This window comes from Pleurodeles waltl, chromosome 11 (genome assembly GCF_031143425.1).
Source record: "Pleurodeles waltl isolate 20211129_DDA chromosome 11, aPleWal1.hap1.20221129, whole genome shotgun sequence".
Lineage (NCBI taxonomy): Eukaryota > Metazoa > Chordata > Amphibia > Caudata > Salamandridae > Pleurodeles > Pleurodeles waltl.
In genome coordinates, this window is record NC_090450.1 from 68,675,767 (window position 1) to 68,702,949 (window position 27,183).

Sequence of the window (27,183 nt, forward strand, 5' to 3'; positions counted from 1 at the left end):
AGGAAGGTGGCCAGGCATACGGGCAGCACCTCAAGAGCTGAGATGCTTTGCGATGATCCGCTGACTGAACTGTTGGTGTCTGCACTGTGGTCTCCAGGACAGTGACCCTTTCTGAGACCTTCAGCAAGTCCTCAGAGATTAGACCCTGCTCAACAGAAAGGGTGTGAATTTTGCCCTCCAACAGTTCCTCAGAAGCATCGATTGCAGCCAACAGTCTATCAAACTTCTTATTTATACATGTCGTAACTCAGCCGCCAGCACCCTGCTTGATCACCTGGTTGGGGAGGTCCAGCTGCATCGTTCTTAGAGCATTGGGTGTGCGCCATAACAGCACCAAGAGAGGGTGTGGCCCCCCGGGAACACCAAAAGCAGAGCCATAGAAAGGCCACCATCTTCCTCTGGTGGCACCAGGGCTCCCGGATGGAGCGCAGGAGACCCCCCCCCCCCACCCCTCAATAAGACTGGTCACAGGGATTGGATCTCTAGCATCTGAAATATTTTTGACTAGTGCCCAATCAAGCCTCTAGCTGGTATCACGTGTCACTATAACTAACTGAGCATAAGCCTTCCTACAAACCAACCATAAGGGATACAGTTACATGGTATACAAAATTACAGTTGGCAAAGCAAAATACTATCGTTCCTAACAGTGACCAACAAGGATTTTGACTGTGTAATACTTCTAACCCTACAATTTTGATAGAAGGGTAATCAGATCTAAACCCCTTGCCTACTACAGCAATCTGTGAAAATCCATACAACAAAATACCCATCTGTAGACTTTAGAGTTCTAACAATCTACCCTTAAAAGCCTATTGATGTTATCATGCACTTTTCACAATCAATATGTCAGGCCTACAGCTTTTATCCTACCTTTTCATTGTAAACAATCAGACCTGTGACTTTTATCACTAACTCGCCACCATAACCAACTCAGACCTAAAGTGTTGGTCATAAACCTTTACACAAGGCAACTTTCGAGTATAACGTAATAACATTACAAATATGTACATAATACACTTCTAAAACAATATAAAATACCTACTAATAGAGGCTATTAAGGATACCATAGTGCAAATAGTCTATCCCCATAGTTTGTTTGGGTTGGTCACCAAAACCTTGCGTATTAAAGTAAGCTGTGATATTCCATGGAACAAAATACCTGCCTACAGACTTAAACATGGTGTACTAACAATCCACCCTTCAAAGGCTATTGCTTTTGACTCGTGATTTTTACACAAATTATGCCCTATTTGCTTTGTCATAACTCATTATAAGCAGTTCAAACCTAATAAAGTCTGAAATAAAATTCCAACTGAACTGATAGGACCTTCCACCTTTAGCAACAGCTTGTATATATACACAACACAATACATAACACAAACCTACTGAATTGCACATAAAATGGCAATTGTCAGGCTTACATTTACAAAATTACCAACATGTACAATATTACAGTTAGTAAAACAATATAAAACCCCTCAGTGGGATATAAAAAAAGAATCATCACAGTGAATTTCTGCTACCAGGGTTTTGTCGGAGTGGGTGACAAACACCAAAACCCTTGCCTATTATGGTAATCTGTGAATTTACATAGAACCAAATACCCTTCTACAGCCTACAACAATGTGATAACAATCCACTTTAATAGGTGTATTGGCTTTACAGTGAATGATTTTCACAATAAATAAGCCTGGCCTGCTTCCTTTGCAATAACTTTTCATAACAGACCAGTCATACACACCAATCAAGCCCTGATCCAGTAACATAACCATATTGGGCATACTGTACTTAGCACATGCTTTCCCACAAGGCAACCGTTAACGCAAAAGTATTAATTTGAAAGTATTAATGAAATGTTTACGTATTTTGAATAATGAATTTGGTAGAAAATGATTTACGTAGAAAAATAATGTGCATGTTTGATTGATATTGTGACCTCAGAGAATGGCCACCAGTATTTACGAATTGTACTAAATGAGTGATTAACATATATGAAATAGATGTTTTTCTACGTTCTTGTTCCTAAATTGTTTTGCATGAAGTCCCACTTGCTGATGCTAATCTGGGTTAGATGAGGGTTCCTTACATGACGATTGACGGATTACAGAGACAAATGGTCGGCGGACTAATTTGCTGAACTCCATGACTAGAAATGATCTATTGGCTTTGATTCTTTTATTGACCTATGCTAATGCTTTAGAATGTACTCTGATGCAAGTTTTGATTAGGTTATGTTTTTGGTGTCTTCTGATAAATTAATACTGGATTTTTGCTTGAATTGATCTGAGTTTGAATAAATCTCATGACTTAGTATTGTAACTAATAGGGAAATAAAATTACTAAACATATACTGAGGTGTGGTTATTCATGGCCAAAAGGCCATGGTGTGATATTATTGTTTTTACTGATTAATGATTTGGCTAATGGTTATTGAATCTAGTGCATTGATTGTTGGAAAACATCATAGCTGGGATACTCCATGTGAATCAAAAGGTTCATCGACCTATATGCGTCACCTTGTAAATTAACTTATTAAGGGCTGATACACCAACGCATCAGGCATACAGCCAGAAATGTAAATCTATTAAAACAACAGTTATTAAAGCAAAACACTAGCTCTCCTAGGAGCCTAACTAGGATTATTGTGGTATATATATCTTCCATCCTCATGTTTCTTTTCAGGTGGATTACCAACACCAAAGCCCTTGAAAACGGGAGTAAGCTGTGAGATTCCATGTAACAAGATACCCATTTGTATGCTTTAGTAGATAGTAATAACACTCCATACTTAAATACCTATAGTTTTAACATATGGTTCTAACAATAAATATATCAGGCCTAGTGCCTTTATCGATACATGCCATTATAAACAGATCAGGCCTTTAGCCATGACCACTGGCTTGGCACCGTAACAACCTCAGTTCCAGCCATCAAATGAAGCTTTGCTACAAGCCACAAAGTCCAATATAAGCAGCCATTTTAGTGGAAGCACACAAAGTAGGCAGAATCAAATCCTGTACTAAGGGGAATCAAAAAGGGGCGGTGCCTAAGTCACCCTCTCCAAGTAGTACTCTGAAAGCTCTTTTATTGTTGATCACTTAGGGACTCCAGACAGCTACACTGTTAAGTCAAACCTAAAAATCCATGTAGATTAGTATAGTCCTGGGCATCCTACTCTGCTCTCAAATGCAGAACTGCACTCTGAGCAAAACAAACACAGAAACTTACCTACTTACCCAAGACACTAACAGCATTACAATACCATGTGTGCCACTGAAGTCCAAGCTATGGCAGCCTTACAGCTGCTGGCCCAGTCACCTGGACAAACAAAATGATCACAGCAGTGTGGATGGTAAGCACCTTTTTTCTGTGTAAGTAAACAATTTCTGCCCGAGCAAAACATGTACTTCTGGCTACCAACATGTGAACAGAGCCCTCTCTATACTACTACTTTTTTAAGTTGATCACATTATATCTGGGAACAGCTGCACTGTCAAGCTGGACCTAAAAGGTTTGCCATTGAAGAATGTAATTAATTTGCTTATGTGCAATAGCGCTAACAAAGCATGAAACTGATTTAGCTAAACAAAAAACTTGGAATGACTGAATTTCATACACAAAGTGAAAATTGATTTTTGTAAAAAAAAAAAAAAAAATTATATATATATATATATATATATATAGTGTTCCGGGCAAAATAAATAAAGCATCGCGCCCCCCCTTCAAACTAGGACTGGACCACTGTTTTCTGTGACAACACATCAGTCAGTCTTCCAACGTTTCTTGAGCCAGAAGCGCTGTGTCCAAGCAAAAAAACTGATTTTTCTCCCGGATTAGCATCTTGAAGATAAGGAAAATGCCACTTTAGAGTATGTTGCGCACAAACCATGAGATAATGCACAACACAAAAGGTGGAGGATGTACCAGCATTTCTTTAGTCTTCAAAAATTAAGAAAAGTATGTTACGTCATATCTCACACGAGTGACATTTGTGTAAACGTGGAATGGTACAGATGAAGTTTTAGGCAACAGTACAGCTGCGTGGTACGGACACGCAAGTACCACTTAGGCCAACTTTAAGAGAATTGCAAACGATGCATTATCCCAGGAACAAACTAAAGACTCGGTAAATATATAGAGTGTACGATCCCATGACCGGGTGTACAAGGTGCCCCCATCCCAATCTATGCACCTTCGAACGAGGTAAAGTGTGTGATTCACGCTGGATAAAGAATGCGGGCTTTTGCATGTAATCACATTTTTCAAACCATTTCAGGCGTTGTCACTGACGGGCAGTGTAGTTAAGAATGTACAGCAAAACAGACCACAGCACACAGTATCCAACAGTACGACAAGTCTTTACACTCCGTAACGTATGGTTTCTGTCGGATAGAAGAAGAGAATGTAGTTCGCAGTGATGGGAGAAATTGACTTTGTCACACCGTCAAGAAAATATGGTTTGTTCTTAATTATATGAAACAAAATGTCAGTTAAGAAGAATATATGTTTTAACCACAGAATATGCACTTAAATATTGTGCATATTTGTGCTCATGTTTCTAGTACAATCATTAGGATTTGCAAATCCTTATGTAGGTTGTTGGCAAAATGTATGTCAGTGAGTGCAGAACATAGCAAATGGCCATGTCAGCTCCCCAGCATACAATTCAACCTCTAATTTCCTCAATGAGAAAGGAGGAAATGGGTAGGGGTGTAGCTTTGCTCCAAGGTCAGGTGGCTATTGTTATACTTTCAGTTCGTTTTGTAAACTTTTAAAAACGACGCAACCCCTCTGCATATCTGGCACAAAAACAGGAAATTATTTGGCACGTCTCCAGCCAAGACAAAGGCATCCGTGGTAGAGAGCGGTATGCATTGTCCTGCATATTTGAATAATTCTGGTGTAGTTCAAATCACACACCACTGTCTCTCGAAAAACTTTGAACTAGCTATGCCCTATTTTTCTACGCTAAATGAGGACCTTCTTTTTCAGCTTGGATCTGCCTTCACCCTATAGACACACTCGCTTCTGTTTTACTTTTCTGACATAACGATCTATTTGTGCATTTTTGTTTCTACCACAGATATCACCTTAGATACTAATCTATATCACTTGAGTTTCGCTTCATGATACACACGCCCACTCAACATATTTAACCCCAAGCAGTTAATTTCCTCTTTATAAAATAACAATAATAAAGGACGTTTAAACACACAATGACAGGAGACCCAAGTTTTACTGGGCGACCATTATCAACATCTTATGTTCCGTAAACATGAACGAAAGCGCACTCCAGTTTGGAGAATCGGCTTTTGCATTGAAATAGATTTGACAAATACAAACTGACGATATGTTAGCCAAAAAAAGCCCATGTCATTGGCTAGCAGGTTCAAACCGGATTTGGATAGCTAGAGATGAAATCTCAATCAAGCCCTGTACTCCTCCTCAAACTATAACTCAAATTTGTAACTAGACAAATCTCAAGGATCAAGCAGTGGTGGAATTTAATCCAAACATTTGCAGGTCAAAACCAACCAAATGCAGAGAGGCTTTGGGCGCACAATGTTTGCTGTAAACATCCTATTTATATAAACAACATTCCTATTGCAATTGTTGTACTAAAGAGCCCACATGCCAACAGTAGATTAAGGTTAATCCACCTCACCCCCAAAAAAATGCCTACTTGCCTCTCAATTCCACATACGCTTGCACAGACTTTTACAGTCAAATGGGGACTGAGCAGGCAGGCAACTACAATGTCTACAACGAAAAGAAAACTTCAGATTGTTCAGTTTCAGGCAGAGGGGTGCAAAATATGAATGAAGCAATTTAATGGAAAGCTCGCGAATGGGAGAGACACCATTTCGAAGGTGGCTTACAAAAACTCCAATTAGAAAAGGTGAGTTCCCGTTGAATTATAGTCAATAGACAAGTTGATTCTTGTTTCAAGATAGTTTAAATTCACCATATTCATCCAAAGTAAGAGTATCACATAGAGCATGTGGAATGCTCAGCCATGTAGAGGTTACAAGTTGAACATGTGACGTGCTCAGCCAACACGTGTTTCGCCCTCTTGGGTGTGTCCACCAGGGCTTTCTCAAGGCATACAAAATAATTTGGCGTCAGAAATTATTATACAAGTTTCAGTAATGATCAATACGATTCAAAATGTTGCACTCATTGCATTCGGGAATATTCAATCCGTCGCGACCTCGGCCGCCGCCATATAGTTTCTGACGCCAAGGGCTTTCTCAAGGCATACAAAATAATTTGGCGTCAGAAATTATATGGCGGTGGCAGAGGTCGCAAATTTCACACGCTTTTCTTCCTGAATATGCACTTGGGAAACCACTGTCTGGACGCAAGTGCACTCGCATCTACCATCACTACTGTCTTCTTTTTAACATTGAAAGGTGAAAGAATATGCACACTGGCAATAACTTCTTTTATCCCTTCAAACCCTTCTGTTACACCATTTCCAAAATCCATGACTTCTGCCTTTATTGAAAGTACTAGTAAATCTTCAGTTTTATTTGCAAAATCCTGCTCAAATTTCCAATAGTATTTAATTAACCCCCATAAACAAGTGAAGTTGTTCTTTATTTCTAGATAAACGTGTCCACAAGTTCAGATTTAGGTTAGACCCCGTCAACGGAGATAGAATAGCCCAAATATTTCAATGCCTTTCAGAAAAATTTGCACTTGTCTCTTTGTAATGCGAGACCTGTCAGTCAACTTATCTGTAACTTATTTTAAACCAATTTTGTATTACTCAATTGTCTTTCCAATAACCAAAATGTCATCCTGTAAGTGTAGGACTCTGTCGAGTTCACCAAATATGTAAGACATCAGCCTCTAAAAACACTATCAGCAGATGCCAGACCAAAAAAGATATCACACTGAAAACCTACTTCTGATGTTGTCAATGCTGTTTATGTTTTGGATTGCTGACACAAACCTATTTGTTGGTTAGCATTTCTCTAATCTAATTTTGAGAAGCACATACCACCTCTCAACATGAGAACCATTTCATCTGAAAGTGGAAAACAATCCAAGACAATATTCCTATTCAAACACCTCAAGTCCACACAAAATCTCAATGAGCTATCAACCTTCTTCATCATAACAACTAAGGAAAGCCACATATCTCCCATGAAGTGGCCTTGGGATGCTATCTTCTACCTCTTTTTTTTTTTTCCAACATTTTTCAAAATTTCAGTAAACTGAATCAGTGATCATCTCATTGTGCCAGACGGGTACTGCATCATATTTCAAAACACTTTTATAAACATAACCTTTAGTCAAACTCAATTTTGTATTAAATAACCTCCCTAAATTGGTTAAAATATCCTCACTATCAGTGACCTCAATTAACATAACCTTATCCAGTACTGTAGGGTTTAGGATCACATGCAGATCATGTTGATTTAAATAATCCGATTCAAGGGGTCCACACACTGCTACGAATACCTTTCTATTTTTCTATTTCTATATTCAGTTATGGCCTCATATAACATGGGACCTAAATGTCACCCTAGGGTTGATGTCTTTTGGATATAACCAAATCACAGGCAGCACACTTTCATACATATACTGCAGTACTGTTGTGCATATTAACCCTGAATCAACCATTAAGGCAGCTTCTTGGCAATTCACACAGAGGCTAGCTCTTGAATGCATTCACAAACACTCAATACTCTGGCCGTTTTCTTCACTTCTTAGTTCCACTGCTGCCACTCTAGTTCTTCTTCCATCCCTACACATACATGCAAAGTGGCCTTTTTGCCCAAACCTGTGACATACCTTTCCAAAAGCGAACAACTTTTTGATTCAGGGCATTGGCACAAACACATCTGTAGGAAACCTTTTCAGTGTTTAACACAGAATTATTTACATGTCTACAAACTTTATTTTCGAATGATGAATCTCTTTTATAAACTGGCATTTTCCTTATTTACTGCATTCATTTCAGGCTTCCTCTGTTGTTGCTCTTCTTTCTATCAAACGTTTGCATTTCATTTATGCAGACTTCTGATTTTTCAATGACCTTCACAATGGGTACTCCTTCCTTTAACTTGGGATTTCTCATCACCCACCGCCTCTCCTGCATCTTTTTACTGTAGCACTGGACTATCAACTGATCTTTTACAAGTTCCTCTCTCATTTGCCCAAATTTACATTTGACTGATATCGCTTGTAACTTAGAACCAAAATCAGCCACAGTATCACCTTCACATTAGGGGTTTGTATATAACTCGAGGATGTTGACATGTAGAGGAAACAGGACCTGAAGCAGGTCCAAGTGTGAATACGTCCACTGTCTGGAGCATGAGCTGCCCTGATTTTTTTTCCTTCTGTTTTTTTTTTTAGTTGGGCAACGTACAGCTTCACCATCTGCTCCCTGATGCGTTCAGGTCCATCAGAGAGCATCTGTTGCAGGACTTCGAGTTGTCCTACGACCCTAGATCCAGAGGCAGACACTGTATGAATGCGTGACAGAAATCTGCTTTGTACAGCTGTGACACAAGTTGAAGCCTGTGGTCTTCAAAATAACCATTTCCCTAGCACACAGTTAGTTAACAAAGCTGCAGTCGGTCAATCGACAGAGGTTTGGTAGCGGAGCTCCAGATCTGTATGGAAAGAAAGACAGTGTTGTTCGGGTGCAAAGTGGTACCTCCGTAAAGCTACATGCTATCACTTCAGGAGGAGGTTCTAGGTCACCACCTGCTGGCACGTGTAAGTAAATGTTAAGAAAAATTCTATATTTATTCTGGAGCCAAGGGGATTTAAAACTGAAATAAGAACCAGCAGTTAGAAGTAGTCATCAGAAATAAGGAAGATATATGGGATTTCCCAGGAGGATTTGGGTATCATAATCAACTATGAAATATTAGAGAATATAAATGAATTGATATGGAATTTCTGTTTATGGTGCACTGTCCATTTCATGAAATACCAAACCCAGGACCAAATGGAAAGTATTAAAATCCTGTTTAACCTGAGGGATCTACTGGTGCAGGTCAGATCTCATTAAATTTGACTGGCTAATGAGGAGAAAGCATCAAGCAAGAAGCCTGTCAGACACTCAGAAATGTTTCCCTAAACATGGCAATTCACTTCAGTCTTCCTCATGTAGGAATGCAATCCGGTCAAGGCCTTACTAACATACTGTTAGGTTCTGGCATTTGTGATATCAATGATGCGCATGAAAGATCACTGTAACATTCTCAGTGTCAAGGCACTGCATTTGCTGAGACAGGGACCATGTGTCTGTAAACAGAAACTGTGTGGTTACCAGTTACTGGGGTTGCAGTAAGGACAGAATCTGGCTGCATTATTGTTGGGTCAGGAAAGGAAAAAGAGACAGCAACTTCCAGAAGGACTAGCACGACTGCCATTTAGGGTGGACCCGACTATAACGGGGACATGTGCTTAATAGTCCAAGTCCTTTCAGGAGAACTGATTGGTTGTGAAGCAGCTTCCAGGAATGGAGGAATCGAGTGTGAACACTTATTTACCGAGCAGCAGCTAGGAAGGTGAGAAACAACTAAACATTTTGAGGAGACACATGGCAGAACATCATCGTTGGCACTGAAGGTCTTAAAGGTGGATAAGAGCATGCTGTGATGCGGATCATGTTTTGTGCTGAGAACTAGAAAGACTTTCTGGAAGCTTGATTTGGGTGAAAAGTGTTTCTTGGATTAAAGGTTAAACAGAAAGCATTTCGGAACAAGACTAAAATCAGGAGTTTGTTTTGAGAAATGTAGAGAAAGTACCATGCCCGAAAAGACCCTACAGGGGAAAAAATACAAGCATTAGTGTTTTAGTTTCCGAGCAAATCAAACTTCTGAGAAAGTAAAACTTTTTAAAAGGACAAGAGAGTCGGACATCTAAGGGAATTCTAGTACCTCTGAGGGACACAGAAGCTTGAGAAAGTTAAGCTTATCAGGAGAACATTGTGGTATGTGTTAAGACTTCTTTGAAATAAGTTTATAGGGTCACATGTGTTAGAGACCGGGCTTTTGCATGTTACGGGTCTAGCGAAACATTCACTGTTTGTTGAGTGAACAGAACTCATACTCGCCTGCCTCTGCAGGAAGCAAAGAGGTTGATAAAACAGGTGAATGTTTGTGGTTGTTTACCTATTGTACCCCGCTATGAAAGATTCAGCAATGTAAAGTTTGGTTTTATCTTATTTTGATCTTATTTCCTGCAGATCTATCTCAAACCCCTTCCCCTAGACAAGCCACTCTGAAAATCTGAGTTAGCGTAAAACAGATTCGGTGAGGCTTTTCGATGGACCTCTTTGTGCATCAAACCGATCTTGAAGAATCAAGCCAGAGTTAGCAGTGTTGATACAGACTCAGAGAACTTCTGTGTGAGAAGACTTGTGTGATTACTAGCATACCTATTTACCTACAATGAAGTATAAACGTGCAAGCATGAGGAAATGCAATCAACGCTTTATCTGAGACAGTACCTCCAGAATTGACAAAAAGGTCCTACCATCCAACATTCTCCACATTGTTCATAAAAACGGATATGTGTTGGTAAATTTATTGCATGCAACATGAATAATTCACAAGAAAATATAGATATTCCCATATTTTCACATCTCCGTTGCTCGCGTTTCTTCTAATTTAATATTTTATTGCAAATTCTGAAGTATTTTGTAGTGTGCTTCCAGACAGATTTTGCTGGTTGGTGAAACATTTTAACTGTACCTAGAAAATGCTTAGCTTGGAACTCGGCAACAAAACTAGGCATCACAGACTTTTTTAATGTATTTATATAATTATACTGGGGCCTAGTTTCTTGAAAGATTAGGTCGACTAGAGGTCCTTGATAAAGTGGCACATTCGCCATGATCAAAAATATTTGGCATTCAATGCACGCACTGACATATTTTTATGCTGGCTTCTGGTATTCCTTGTGTCTTGCAAGTTCAAATTTTTCCCCGAGGAATCTACGATTATGCCTCGATACTACTTCGTTTGGAGACACCGAAAGGGTGAACCTCCAAATGTGATGCCTTAACGCCTGGCAACTCCAAGATAAAACACCAGGTTCACACCTTGAAGCCAGACCGAATGCACTACTTTCAGCTTAATGAGGGGTCGGTCCAGTTGGCGGGCGTTGTCTGGGTTGCCGGTAAGGCCAAAAGGTTGCTTAGGTAAACAGGAACGTGAGACGTCAACGCACTGCCCAGCTCGAAGCTAGAGCGCTTAATCTTGAAACAAAGCCTCCCACTACAGAGCAGGTTGCCCACAGCAGACAGCGTTGATCCAAGAGGAGCCAAGACACTTCTCTTTGGAGGCAGCAAAGCAGATTTGGCACATGTCGAAGGGTGGGGGTCCATGAGGGGGGGGGGGGGGACGACACGAACGGTAAGCTGCTGCACTGATTAGCAGCCCTTGGCCAACAGGGCTATTCCCGAAATTGTTGATGGGTGTTGCAATGTCCATCATACGTCCTCTGCCATTGCCCAGGCTTCTGCCTATTATTACTCGTCCCCGTACGCAGCAGTGCCACGGTCGGCAGATGAATTGAGGATGCCTCTCCAAGACAAGGTGACACTTGCCTGCATCTCTGACAGAGAAAGTCGAGATTTGGAGGCTCCAATTACTTTGGAAGAGATTGGTGAGGCTAATGCGCCCATGGCGCCTGGCAAGACGCCTGGTCCCGATGGCTACCCTACAGAGTTCTATGCCAAGTACAGGTATATTCTTACTCTTCACTTACTGAATCAGTACACAGAAGCGGTGACCGCTGGTTCTTTTCCCAGTTACCTTAACCAAGCCACGCTCATAGTAATACCCAAATCATCACCTCCGTCGGTGGCGTGCTCAGACTATCCCCTGATCTCCCTTATAAATAGGGGGGTGAAAATATTCACAGCCATTATACGAACACCTCCGAAACGAGTTCTTCAGTCCCCAATTCACCTGGATCAGTGTGGCTTCATGCAAGCCAGAGCCACATAGTTCCGCCTGAGATGTCTTCACGTAGAACTAGCACACCGCCATCTCTCATCACCCCCTCTGGTGCTTTTACTAGTAGACTTTGAAAAGGCATTTGATACTGCTGACTGGGGGTACCTGGCCACTAGACTTAAGGCTCCTCTGTGAATGGAAGGGCCCTATCTCAATCCTTCTATGATGTTGCTGGACACCAAAGGTCAACCAAGGAACTTTGTCAGAAAACAGAAAGAGGATCTTGATGGGGAGGTCACCCAAGACCAAATGACAACCAATTCTGTCCAACATTACTTATCCTCTATATTCTCACATTTAATGGTGTTGAATACTTCATTCAATCCCAGCCCAGTGCTTTCAATTTTTCTTTACATATGCATCCAACCACTGCTTTATGCTTAAAACTTCTGGAACTCATCAGATATCTTTGCTGAAGTAGTGGTCTTGTCGTAGACTGGCAGCAGACACTGCTCATCCGATTCTAAAGCCTACTATCTAACCTGCAAATAACGACGTTTCTATTCGCAGTTTTGCACCCTGCATTAATCTCTATTACTGTATTTCTGGAAATTACCAACACCTCTTGGCAAATATCAACCACTGCCCTGCCTTGAAGGTCATACACTGCCCCTAGCAATACCTGATCTGATCTCTACTAATCCCACCAACCATCTGCATAAACTCAAACAGCCCTCTCACCTCCCCAACACTAATAATCACCCCAAACGCCTACTAATTCAATCAACCTCAAAGCACTGGAGTAAATGGATGGAGGTGTCTCCTTCAGAGTACAAGACTAGTGCCAATAATCAACAACAAAAAAGAACCACTAAATTAGTCATTAACCCCTAATTTTGGGCAGCCTGCTGTCTGGCATAAAGCGATTCATGCCTCAACAGGAGGAGTAAATGGCATATAATAGCAAACAAGTTAGGTTACATTGCATATATACAGGTTCATCTGAATACTGCTGTTTATGCGAGTTGGGTGGTATGATGCTCTACGTAAGGGGCCAAGCCCACGAAGCCGCCGTAATGCACTTAGTCACTTCGCCTTGCACTCATAGATCAAGTCTTCCACCCAGGTCATTACAACATTCACCAAATTACCCATCCATAACAAAACAGACACAAACTCAACAAGCTCATAGAAGAAAACGTAAAGTAGAAAAAAATAAAACATGCCATTGTCTAACCTCGGTGGGCCTTTGCTTGCAATACAAACCTAAAATAAAAACAGTAGTAGGTGGTCTTGTAATGATATTGTACATAGTATCACTGTTCTAAAGTAGCTGCCACACTGGTACATTATGCACAAAAACGTTCCTAGGTGTCAGTTCATTCAGCATCACACACCATCTTAGAAGGCAAAATATACAGAATGTCGCTTTTCTACAACCAAGGTGGCAAAAATAATGCTTCTAAACAAAGTGGACATTTTTAAATGGCAACAGAATGATATACTAGGGATAACGCCATTTCAGGATGGATGTCCAGTTTAGAAATTGTGGCTGTACAGGATTCAGCACACTGCAGATGAAATGAATGTCAAGTAAATGGCCCAGCAGGGAGCTGCATGATGTTTCTTTTTTTTTAATTTAAAACAAAAACATACACAAAAGGGGATGGGAGGCCATCAGCTAGCCCAGGCACTGTATCACGCTCAGTGTACATCTTCTACTGGCTTGCTTAAGTAAACTGTGAGATTCCACGTAACAAAATATCTGTCTACAGTCATTAACTGTGAATTCAATTCCCCTTTAAGGTCTATTGGTAACATACAATTGATGTAATAAACATGTTCAGCCCACAGCCTTTGTTGTAGTTTTTCATAATAGACAGACCTATAGCATTTCACATAACTTTTCCTATTGAACCAATGAGGTCTATACCTTTTATGAATGTTAAGGATCTTGAAGAGCACTCTTGAACTCTGTGTTTCGCATACCAACAAGCAGGTGTCTGGGCAAGAAGCCTACATGACAGCCAATCGAAACTTGATGATTTTGAATATCTGCAAAGATGAAACAACCTCAGGTTCCTGGGTACTGCCAAAGGTATGAAAGGCAAGGAAACTAGGACTTTCATCATATGAGTGTATACATTTGAATTTTCTGATTTGAATAGATGGGATTGGGATCGGCAAACACAATGAGTGCACTGCTTTCTGCCAAAGTCATGTCAAGCCTAAAACCTTGGTCGTTTATTGTTTTATTTAACATTTTCTTCTCACACGAATAAAAAAAAAAAACTGAAATGGTTTGCAAAAAAACCAAAATTAAGGTTAATGATCATACATTCTCAGCCAGACCTGACTTTTGTCATGCTGCAGCAGAAAGGAAAGGAGGTGGAGACTCCAACAAATAATCAACCCTTTTCCATCAAACAACTTTCAAGCTTTTCAGTTGGCTCCAGGTTGTCTTAAAGCTGTGAAAAAGTATAATGGTTTTCTTCCGAAATTAATATATATTTGGGACTCAGCTGGTATTAAATGACTAGGTGATACATCCACTGGCAATTCTTTATTTATTTAGCGAGTTACAGGATAAATATGGACCAAAGGAATCACTCTTTAAATATATGAAAATCAGAGATTTCATACTAAAACTGGTAGCAATCATTTCATCTCGATGCTTTGTAATTTATTATCCATTATGGCTGATGGCAAGAATCCAAATATTTTGTATTATTATATTTATTTTTTACTGAAATAGTTGTGGAGGATCAAGAATGAAAAATATCCTAGCTACTGTAAAGGATAGTTTCAATTCTATTAAAGGACATGGAGGCGAGAATTATGCGTAACTTACTTCTTTAATTTATTCTACCAGCTTTCAAACACCAACTGAAAACTACATCTCCCATTGACAGAGGGAACTAAAACTGCAACAGTCCAACCAATTAACATTCAAGACTCCCTTGAAGATCTGCGATTGCTTCCTACCTCTCTTCAATGCTCCAGCAGCAGATAAGTAACCCAAGCCACCCTGCTCACGGCTGCCGTCCACGGCCATATCCACTCTAACCTAGTTGTACTGGTGTATGAGGGCCGACAGCCACGAGTCAAGTGGAAGCCCTCACTCTCCCCTTTTGATCAGGGCGGCCTATGTGCACCGGACATGGACCTATACTTCTATTGCTCACAAGCGAGGTTTGCTCACTAATGGCCACATCCTACCATGTTTCAGCTCCATCTGGCTCCTGAGCAGGATTGTGTTGCACCCTGTCCTCTCAGCGTTGCTTTATACCTTCCTTTGAAGCGGCCCCAAACTGCAGTTGACAATGCAGCATGTACTATTTGGGCACAAGACAAGCTGCAACAGCGTGCTCAACTGGAAAGCATGTACAACCCACCTGTGTCACCTGCTGAACACCCGTCGCTTTCTGCGCTAGCTGACGTGGGGGCCCGCAGTCATTTAAAACAGCTGCAGCTTCACACGTTTGGAGATCTCTATTCAGAAAGCCACTTCCTCTCACCTCAACATGTTTTGGGCAACCTCTCCCATACCCCCTTGGATGTGCTTTTACCATCAGCAACGTGCTGCCTTCCGCGGAATGCACAGCACTTTCCCCCACAGCACTGCCAACATTTCACGCCTTAGAAATTATACTCACCAGCTCCTCTCTTCAAAAAAATATCACTTACTTTTATAAAATAATGCAGAAGTCCCCAATTTGTGTCCATGCACTTTGCAGAACTGGATGCTCCTGTTAGCACAGTGCAGTGGCTTTATTTCTGCACCTAGTCCACTGCCCTCTCGCCAAAATACAGATTCCGTTTAATACAGTTCAAATAGCTCAAAGTTTACCGTACACCCATCCGGAGATGTAGGATGGGCTTGATGGAGAGTGCAAACTGTGGCGCACTTGCCGCTACCTTCTTGCACTTGGCCTGGTAATGCCCTGCTATTGCTGACTTTTGGGGTGGAGGTCTTTGCTACTATGGAGACTAATACCTAGTCTGTGCCCGGACCGATGCTAATGATCGCTCTGCTAAGTTATAGACATTCCGACCTCTGCCCACAGATTTACCGCTTTGTGGTCCTATTGCCTAAAAGCAGGGTTGCTATTAAATGTGTTAAGCGTACCACACCCACTGGCTGCAGGATGCAGCCTATTGTCAAGAATACTTGGAGTATTGCTGGGAATTAACGCTTGTGAATTCGAGGCTGAGAGAAATTTGGGGCCCACTGGTGATCTTCTTGGCAATGAAAGGGGGTGTGTCCTCCCCATAGAGACAGGATGGCCCCTATGCAGATGAGTATTCACCTTCCTCGCCCTTATCCCAAGATAATAACTAGTGATGTACCACTATGTTCTGTTGCTGTTATATTCAGATATAGGCTCCTACCTCAGTCTACTTGGATGAGTGATCGCACCTGTGCAACTGACTACAGGTTCCAAATGTAATTTACTATGCTCTGGCCTGTAACTGCTTGGAACGAACTGGTCTGTTTCACTGTACTTTTCTATGTGACCGCAGAAGTAATTTCATTCGTATCTCAATTGTGCACTGTTATGTGTTCAACTAAAATTTATAAAATAATTAATAACATTTTTTTAAACATATTCCAAGCCACAGAAAATCATAAGAATGTTACCAAACCTGCAGGTCCAGAGACTTGAACAATCTACTCGACCTAACTGTAAGGTACTTGACCTATAAACTGGTCACAAATTGTGATTCTAGGCAAAATATTTTATTTTACAGAGCCGCCTCTATCTTCATAGTCACATGGCACCACCTTTAAATACGCAAATTCAGCACCTATTCTGTACAAAAACTCATTTGAGCTAATAGACTAAACTTTTACTCCATGTATAACAAGAATGTAGCCTGCATACAAGGTACACATGACTTGCCTCTTACTTCACTAATAGCAGTCAACAAAGCGGGGCATCAATGTGTCTCAGTTCATACTTAAAAACTCGCTTTTATTATTAAATATATATCTAAAGCATGATGCAGTAGCTCACCGTCATTTACAAACACCATATTTTCCATTGAAATGGCCACAAGTGTTCCATTTAGAATGCAATTTAACTATCAAAACTATATAGTGTATAAACAATCTCTGTAAACTGGGTTTCAGCAAAAATATGTATTATTTGTACATGGTCAAGTAAAGTGTTCTGATTTGCTTTCATCCTATTAAAATCTTTTCTTTTAAAGACACACAATTACGAAACAATGTGCATTTATAACTACTGAAATACATTTTTAAATGTTTTTACAGTTCATTTACAATCTATTTAAATGTGTGTCAGAAAAACAATGACATCATACAGCCTTTCCTTTCACACTTTGTGCAGCACGATTGAGACAGTTCACTTTACAAATTCCTGTAACTCTGCAATCAGAGAAACAAAAGTAAACACAAACCTCCAGGGTAAAATAAACAGCAAATTGTGAGAAGACATAAACTGACATTTGACCTCTATGCAAAGCAAATGTGACAAGTTAAAAACAAATTGTAACTGCATCTTTATTGCTCATTTACATTCTGAGTGAACAGAACACCTGTTCTTTTATCAGCTTGCCAGATTGGGCCAGAAGGCCCTAAAATAGCTCACCCTGATAAAATATGACTCGCCATAGCAAGTGGGCATGCAGATGTCTCAACGTCCGCATTCCCACTTACCTCTCCTGACTGAACTGCTTTTTGTGTGTAATATTTCTCAGAATTATTTTGTGGTGTAGTATTTAAATAAAAAGTTGCATATCTATGTCTTAGTTCGCTGTTGTCCTTGATGCATTCTCTTGTTCTGCATCTGCAAGATTGGTTTTCCGATTCCCCGAGCGCCCAATGTTTAGCGCGGGGCCACACTTTGGAGCTGTGGTCCTCCAACTGATAGGGGGTTCTGCTTTGTTTCCACATGTTGTCGAAGACTGGTGTTGTATGGTGAACAGTTCACTTCTCTGGCCTTTACCCGCCTTGTAGGCAGTGTGGATGCCCCGAACAGCATTTCTGCCTTCATGACTCAGTCCCCAGGAGCCTACAGTGATACGTATGATTAGGAGTCTGTATTTTGAATTATCATGTGTGGCTGTGGGTGAGACTCGACCGAGGGACACCAGCGCTGAGTGATACCCCTTTAAACCATAACCCTAATCGGTCGACACCACCAACAATACTGAATTGCTTACCATGCGGGGTCTACATTTGGCACTTCCACTCCTTATTAAGCCTCAGGGCGACCAAAAGCAGCCCTACCAAGGCTTCAAATACGTAAGAGGGGAATTCATGTTATGCACAGGGGAAGTGGAATTTGTGCCTTGCCAAAAACACATGGTGGAGGCAGTAGACAGCTCGGGGACAAAGCCCTGAGAACAGCTAGGGTGGCTCTGGTGTAGAAACTCAGAGTTGGAAGCATGGCACCAAGAACCCCTCCCTAGAAGGGAAGGACTCGCTTGATCTCTGAAGGCGCTCAAACCTTCTCCCAACCGTCCCAGGGACCACTCCTCAGACAATTCATTTGTCTGCATGAAGAAGGCTTTTTTGGCTAAAGATTTATCCTGAGTTTTGGAGTTCAAGGGCAAGTACCCATCCTGACCCCACAGATGCATTTCTGGGGATTCCCCCTGCTCCACCTTATGACCCCAATGACTCTCCTCCAGACTTGAATGAGGAGAAGCCCAACAGGCCTTGGCGTCCCAAACCATATAATAGACTCTGAACTTGCCCGAGGTCCCCAAGGGAACCCCCGCTGGCACACTGACTAGACTCCAAGGACATTTATCACAAAAGATCTCCTCAAAGGGTCCTGGCGGACAAGGTGGCAGCTTATGTGGCAGGAGGACTACATAAAACTCTAGACAAAGAGGTCCACAACAGACTAACAGCAGAGAATCTGCACTCTTTCTTAGAAGGAAAAAGTCTCTCTGACCCCAGAGGTCAAAGCAAAAATAGCCATGTTCAGTGCCAAATAAATAAAAGGATCTATATTTCAATAAGTCAATCACAGCTATAAATGTGCATCATTAAAATAAAACCGACATAAGTGTTCCCCTCAAGCCATCAAGGACTACAACTCAATGTGAAAAAAAACAATAAACCTGCAAAATGAAGCTCTGCAAACGCAATATATTTTCGGAATATTGATTATGTCTATAAAAGATCCGAGACAAAAAGCACCATGTACGCTGAAGGTAATTCCCAAAAATTTGATTATTCAGACTCGAAGAGACTCGCTCTTAGAACCACTGGCAGTGAGTGGGAAATATCATACATAGCTCATAGGCCTCAAATCACTAGACTCCAGCTAAACCACAATTTTGACCTTCATATTTGACTCAACAGAACTCTGATGTAGAAATGAGAAGTTCGCTCCATAAAACAGTTAATAAACAAATACATGTACAGAAATGCTCATAATCTTAATAATGTCATCCTGGCTGGTAGAATGTAAGAGCATAAATTCTACAAATGAGAGTGAAAGATTGCAGAACTGTTGAATTAGACACCCAAAAGACATTTTGAATACGGAAGCAGAGAGCCCAAAATAGAAGGATTTGAAGACACCTTTTAGGAGTTCTCTCGCCTAACACTAAAGAGGGAACTCCAGAAAAGTGGCATAAAACAATGCCAAGCCACTTGACAGGACTAGACGTGATGGGGAGGAATACCCGCATTGACTGAATTTAGATGAAACGAACCAACTGCATAAATCTGGGATGCGGAAATCCACTTTAACAGTAAGGATTCTAGGTATCAGTCAAAGCTGCCAAGATTATGGCATGGCTACACAGCTCTACCACAGGGCTTTTTTATCAATCATGTTTCACATTACGGCTGGTTTTTATATTGCCTTACCAAATGGGGGTTAATGTGATATAATTAAGTCACCCCGTTATTGAACAACAGTGTTTGCCCCGATGTATCTTCTGCGCAGGAATAAGAAATAATCTGCAGTACTTATGTGCTCTTGTAGTGGTTTTACATGACAGAACATCAACGTAGTCACCTAATGTTTTCTGTATTAACTACAAGATTAGTTAACGTTGGCTTCCTACTAATGGGGATATGTCACGGTTTACATGATTTAAAGTGTTATTGCAGAATTTCCCTGGCCCAAACATCCCTCGCTAATAAAAGGAAAAGTGCTAAATCCTTGTGTGATGTAACAATTTTCCAGGCATTTAAATAGGGCTGTCGTGTAGTTTCCTTTGAAAGTGTCAAGGTATCGACTTAAGAAGACAAACGTAGAAAATGTTGTTGACTTAAAAACTAGACCACACTGAAAGTTAGGTGGTGCGTGTACCGTACGTCACGGCTGACGACTGCTAGGTATGCCAGGATTTAGTGGACTGAACCTAAATTTGCAAGGGCATGATGTCAGGTGAGGAGGGAGAGTAAATGGAGAAGGCGGAGTGAGAATTAGATAGGTGTTCTTTAAACGGTCGCCAAAATATATAAATAAATCAATAACAAAGGGTGGATGGCATAAGTCTGAAAGGGTGACTGGCCTTTCTGGAGAAATTGTGAGGAGAATCAACCCATCATGTGAGGAGCTGGAATGGAGGGATTTTGAAGGGTGAGAGGTAGTTGCTGGACAGAGAAGCTGTGGCTACTAAAGGGCTGTAAATGTGAAGGTGACACTGCCTGGGGCTAATGACAGGAGGCTGGGAGGACTGTATAAGGTCCACTTGCGACAGGTGGGGAGGATCTCAAAGAGAGCTTGGAGGGAAAATACCTTTTGTGAGGTGAGTTGGGGGATTGGCAATGTAGCATGATTGTGGTTGCTGGACTGATGAATAAGGCACTGCAAGACTGGGGCGTCTACGGCTGGGCAGAAGAGGGCTGTCATGCTGAAGTCCAGTGGGAAGAGGAAGAGCTGTGGATGGGACCGATTTTATGACTAGGAAGAGGGTGGGTCGCCGGGTTTAGGATGCACGGGGTCCAGACAGCAGCTCTCTTGGCCTTGGGTGGCGGGGTCGCCTCGGTCCCCGTGCAAGGCACCCCACCGGGTCATGCGCAGATCCCGCCCCATACCTTATCCCGAGCTGTGTCTTCCTTCCTCACCCTGCGGCAGGCTCTCCTCGCCCGGCCTGTGTCGCCGCTGACGTCGTTTCTCCCGCCGGTCTCCGCCTCCTCGCCGGCGGCCGCGCCTTACATGACGGTCTCCCGGAGGCGTCGGCGGAAAGCAATCCCTCGGAGCCCAGAAGGGGGGCTGGTACCAGCGGCTGGGGGAGGCAGGCAGTGCGCCGCGGCGGCGGTAGCAGCAGCCAGAGAAACGCAGCGAGCTTCTTCGCCCTCCGCCACACCCATACGGGAACCAGCGGCGCGAACCACCCTGCGCGCAGGGGGGGGGGGTTCAGCCGTCAGCGCAGGTCAACGTCCGAGCTGGAGGCGCCGAGACACGCCGCGATCCCTCGAGGTGTATTATTAGCGCATTTTCAGTGCATCTTCGATTTTGTGGAGGGTCTGGGCTAAGCAGGACGAGCCGCCAGCAAACCTTCGCAACCAGCCAGACCCCTCAGTGCTGCATCGTGGTACAGTCCAACAGTCGAAGTGGACTTGAACCATAGCAACAGCCAGGAGAGGGGGTGTGTAGGGTGGCATGGCTGTCACTGCCTCTCCTCGCCGAGGAGGAGCCCGGCGAGCACACGCCTTGCTGCCCACGGTTACCCTTGGTACGTCCAGAGATATCACCCGGCGTCTGCACCGTTACGAGGGGTAAATATCCCCCCCGGGATGGCCTTGGCGTTTAACCATCGAAAAAGACGCTTGCGAGTAATACCCAGTCAAGGTGTCTTGGATAGCAGCAGTGAGGGCGTATTTTTCACCTTAAGAGTGCAGCTGGCGATTTACCTGCGGTCATGGCCGCATGGTTAGCATTTGTGGGGCCTGACTGACGTGAGCCGTTTCTGATTATAAATTGGTAAACATGGAACGTACGGTCGTAGTGCGGTGGGCAGTGCCAGTGTAATGCCAACTCTCTGACCATGTCCCCTCTGCACGCACACTGCCCTTGTGTTGTCCTTTGCCTCTTTTGTTCAAGCACTGAAGCCACTGCTCCCTGCCCGTTTTGCTCACATACTGCTCTCACATTCCCCTTTCTGGCCATTCTGCCCCCTTCGCACACTCTTCCCTTCTGGTCAAACTGACAGGTCTGCCCCCTGCCCTATCTGAACGTTCACCACCATCTCTACTCCCTGCCCCTTCTGCCCCCACACTGTCCGTCTGATCCCTGCACTGTCTGCACCCACACACTGCCCTTTCTGCTCACACTGCCTCCTCAGCTCACTCTCTGCTCTCAAAGACAACTCGGCTTTCCTTGTTCCTAACTATACCTTTAAAAGTATTTTTTGCACACCCATCAGGATCTATGGAATCTCTTGATGGTAAAGTGTACTTCGGTGGAAATTTGACAATAATTACAGCTTTTACAAAATTCTCTACTTAAGTTATGGGCAAGATATAGTACATTTTCGCGAGGGTTTCACGAAAGGAGTAGGTAAATACCCACAATCATGTACGTTTGTAAGTACCCACATCTATTTCAGGTAGTTTTTCACAGAAGAAATACACACACTTTTACTGCAGAAAATAAGTGGCATAGGTAAGTGCCCTTTCAGAGCTTTAATGGGGCCATCCCTTAATGTAATGAATGTGTAGGTCAAGGGCTTTCTGGGGGGGAAATATTTTCTTTATGGAGGAAAAAAAATCAAATTGACACTCTGTTGGGTTGTCTCTCTGTTCTTATGTCGAGTCTTGTGAGGATTCGAGAACCTTGTCTCGAGACTCGACATAGGACGGGGAAAACGGTTGGATGGGCGACGGTGGCGGAGCTATGAATTGCTGTTCTGCGTATTGTGGATCATACTGAAAATAAATAATACTTACCAGAATCCAAGACTTTTCATTGGCGACAAGGGACTGCAGGACAGCTGGACCTATGTGTGCACCTTGTGAGGAGTTCATCGCGTGGTGTCTTCAACCGGCCTTCAGTGTTTCGACCATGCTGAGGGGAGTCTTTGCAGCTCCGTTCGTCTAGGAGCCTACATCCTGTTTTTCATCTTTTATCGATTTTTGGGCTGTTTTTGGGGCAGTTTAACACAGGAGGTTTCTGCGCGTGTCGGATCAGCGCGCGCGTCCTCCTGTTGTTATTCTCGTGTACCGCTACGCAACGAAGACGCCGAATACGCGTCTTATGTGTTACTTCGTTTCCTGGCAACGGAGACGCCAGGAAACAAGTGAATCGATTCAGCTACGCAACGAAGACGCCGAATACGCGTCTTATGAGTTACTTCGTTTCTTGGCAACGGAGACGCCAGGAAACGAGTGAATCTGACATTTATTTCAAATATTTGGAGCAGCACAGCTGAGGTATAGCTGACTAGTCCAATAATACTTCAAGTGCACTTTTACTCGCTTCCTTCATTCGTTGGGTCAAGTATTCATCAGTCATCAACGAGTGGAAAAAAGATACGTTTTCCAAGCATTTCAAACACCTTGAGCAGTGTGTCTTGAAAAATTAAGAGGACACACATATCATTAACATTTATTGTGGTTACATTTAAAATGCAGCAATCCATTCTGCCTCCTCCTGTATTCTCTCCGGATCCTGTTTCATCAGAAGCGGATTGGGATTCCTGGAAAGAAGGTTTTGAGGCATATTTAGATGCCATTGACGGTGACTCCTTTACTCATAGGAAAAAGTTTGCTGTTTTACGTCATTGTTTAGGTCCGGAGGGCCGCAAAATTTTAAAACATATTCCACAGATATCTGTTGCATTAGATGTGGGTGAAGGTGATGGCGGTATGGATGAATATGCTTCTGCCATTAAGTCCCTTGATAACAGATTTAGATCGTGTAAAAATGTTATTATGGAAAGACACAAATTTTATAAAAGGGTGCAAGTTCCTGGTGAACCAGTAGCTAACTATGTGGGAGCTTTAAGGATGTTAGCGGTTTCTTGTGATTACAAGGCATGTGAGGATGAAATGATTAGAGATCAACTTGTCGAGAAAACCAGTAATAAGAAAGTTCAAGAGACACTATTGTCTACACCGAATTTAACATTATAAAAGGCTGTAGAAATAGCCACTAGAATCGAGAATACAACAACGTATATGCAACAGATGAGTATAATTAGTCAGAAAGATTCTCATCAGAAAGTAGCTATAATTAAACAGAAATCTAACAAATCTCAAGCAATTACCAGAGCTGAAACATCAGTTAGGAAGGATAATTACAAGAAAAGGGAATGTTTTAGGTGTGGTAGTTCCACCCATTTAGGTAATGCAAGTAATTGCCCTGCGGTAGGTAAAAAATGTTCAAAATGCTCCAAAGTTGGGCATTTTGCCAGAGTGTGTAGGGCTGTTAACATGTCAAGTTCCAGTTCTAGGGACAAGGTTTTTAAGTTACACAATGACGATTTGGATGGATCTAATTCTTCCTCTAATGAGGATGACGAAATTCTTACTGTTGTATGTTATTCTAATGAGAGTGACGTTGTTATGCTTAACAACACTAAAAGGCCTACCTGTAAATTGTCAATTAATGGCCATGAAATAATTGTTGTAGCCGATTCTGGGTCACCTTATACACTTGTGAGTCAAAAGGTGTGGAAGGAATATTTCAGCCATGTTGGGCTCAGGAAGTCGAGCATCAAGCCTGTGGGATATGGTGGCAAACCAGTGGAAGTTTTGGGGGAGTGTGAAGTTGTGTTGAGTTTCCAAGGTAATGTGACTAAGGGGATAGTGTACGTGGCTAATGATGATACATGTCTTTTAGGTTGGGAAGATCAAAGAAAGTTAGGTATTTTGTTAGATCCAAATAACCCAGAACAAGTTATACTGAGCAAGAATTATAACCAAGTGTTATCTATTAGTTCTGTGTGGGTCGATGCATTTCCAGGTGTTTTTAAAGAAGGAATTGGTGTGTTCAAGGGATTTGCACACAAGATAAGGTTAAAGGAGAATGCAGTTCCCAAGGTTCATAAAGTACGTAGAGTACCTTTAGCTTTGAGAGCAGAGTTGAAAAAGGAGCTAGATAGATTATGTGATCAACGCATAATTGAGAGGGTGGATGCATCAGATTGGGTGGCCCCCATAGTAATTGCTCGTAAAGCCAATAACTCTATTCGCATGTGTGTCGATTTGCGTGACCTTAATGCACAAATTTGGGTGGATTGCCATCCATTGCCTAACATTGTTGAAATACTATCCATTTTAGATGAGGCCAGCGTGTTTAGTTTGTTGGACATGACATCGGCTTATCATCAAATTAATCTGCATCCTGAGTCAAGACATTTGACAGCTTTTGTTACTCCAGAAGGTTTGTTCCAATTTAGACGCATGCCATTTGGTTTAGCTTCAGCTTCTGCGGTATTCCAAAGGGTGGTGGATAGTTTATTTGGAAGTATGGAAGGTGTAACTGCTTTCTAGGATGACATTCTAGTCTTTGGCAAGAATCAAGCACAGCATGATGAAAGAATGGAACAGGTATTATCTTTGTTGAATAAAAAAGGGATTGTACTAGGGGCAAACAAATGTAAATTTAGTGTGTCTAGTATTGATTATCTAGGGTATAAAATTTCTAAATGTGGAGTGGAACCAAAGAGAAAGCTGGTTGAAGCTATTGAAGATTTTCAGTCTCCTAGTAATAAAGACCATGTCAGATCTTTTATGGGTCTGATTGAATTTTATTCAAGGTTCATTCCTAACTGTGCAAGCAAAATTCATAAAATTAGGTCTCTTTTAAAGAAAAATGTCAAATTTGACTGGTGTCTGGAGTGTGAACAGGAGTTTACAGCCATTAAGAAAGAAGTAGCAATGGCAGTTCCGTTGAAGTCTTTTAACACAAGGGACGAAATAGTAATAATGACAGATGCCAGTCAACTTGGATTAGGTGCTGTTTTAATGCAGAAGAGAAATGGTAGGGATGAAGTGGTAGCCTTTGCTTCGCGTAGTCTGAGAGGTGCCGAAGAAACTTACTCAACTATTGAAAGGGAAGCCCTTGCATGTTGGTGGGGCATTGTACATTTCAAACCGTATTTGTGGGGTGTGCACTTTACAGTCAGGATGGATCACAAACCCTTAGTGCAGTTGTTTTCTACCTCTGGTGCGCATCGAGCCACTCCCAGAATAGCTAAGTGGCAGTACAGATTACAAATGTATAACTTTCATGTGGAATATGTTCCGGGTGCAAGGAATACACTTGCTGATTCCCTTTCCCGTCTTCCGTGCAATAATGGGCCAGATGAGGAGGAACCGGAAGAAGATGATGTCCTGGTATGCTCTATAGAGTTTCAATTGGGTGGTGCGGTGTCGGAAGATGAGTGGAGGCAAGCGTGTGGAAATGATGATCAATTGAAGGAGGTCATGAAGGGCATAGCACAGGGATGGTCTGTATGCAAGTCTGAACAGTGTGAAGTGTACAAACATGTTTTTGGGGAGTTATCAATTATAAATAACGTGTTAATGCGTGCGGATGCAATGGTTGTACCTAAGGATTTAAGATACAAAGTATTATCCTTGGGACATGAAGGACACATAGGTATGCGGGCTATGAAAAGGAGAATAAGAGAGGATTTCTGGTGGCCTGGACTGGACAGAGATGTAGAACACTTTGTGAGAGATTGTTTGGCCTGTGCTATCAGTGACAAGTCTCAGGTTGTCCTGCCATCCCCTGTTGAAGCTATTGAAGTGCCTGGGAAAGCCTGGAGTAAGGTTGCAATGGATTTGATTGGACCTGTCAATTTGATCAATGGGCAAGTAGAGTATGGTATAGTGTTAATAGACTTTTATAGTCATTGGCCTGAGTTTAAGTTTGTGAAAGTACCTAATTCGCATAAGATCATTGAATTTTTGGAATCTGTATTTCTCAGAGAGGGTATTCCTGATGAGATACTTACCGACAACGGTAGTCAATTCACATCTTCTCAGTTTTCTGATTTTTTAGTGCTCATGGGCATTAAACATGTTAAGACTTCACTTTATCATCCTAGGAGTAATGGTCTTGTTGAGCGCTTTAACAGAGTGATAAAAGAGAATATGCAGTTGGCCAAAGCTGGAGGGTTAAATTGTAAGGGTGAACTAAAAAAATTGTTGTGGGCTGTGCGTACCACACCCAATGCAGATACTGGTGTGTCTCCTTTTGTATTACTGAGGGGAAGAGTTCCAGGAACTAAGTTGAAAAGGAAGTGGATGGGTGAAAGTGGAGTTGATGAGGGATTGATTGAGAAAGTGAGTGGAAAA

The 27,183-nt window shown here is 42.1% G+C and overlaps 1 protein-coding gene across 5 annotated transcripts in view; it reads right to left on the minus strand.

Moving 5' to 3' along the window:
* Nucleotides 1-27,183, minus strand: part of GNB4 (G protein subunit beta 4) — a 541,779-nt gene that overhangs the window by 349,246 nt on the left and 165,350 nt on the right. Inside the window, exon 1 of one of the 5 annotated variants that reach the window (XM_069213077.1) lies at nt 21,001-21,255. The exons of 2 other annotated variants lie outside the window; for them this stretch is intronic. The gene's annotated coding sequence lies outside the window, so the exon portion shown is untranslated. Of the gene's footprint in view, nt 1-13,869; nt 13,987-20,970; nt 21,256-27,183 lie in introns of those variants that run through there. 2 more of the 5 variants (XM_069213076.1, XM_069213080.1) reach the window with 2 other exon arrangements.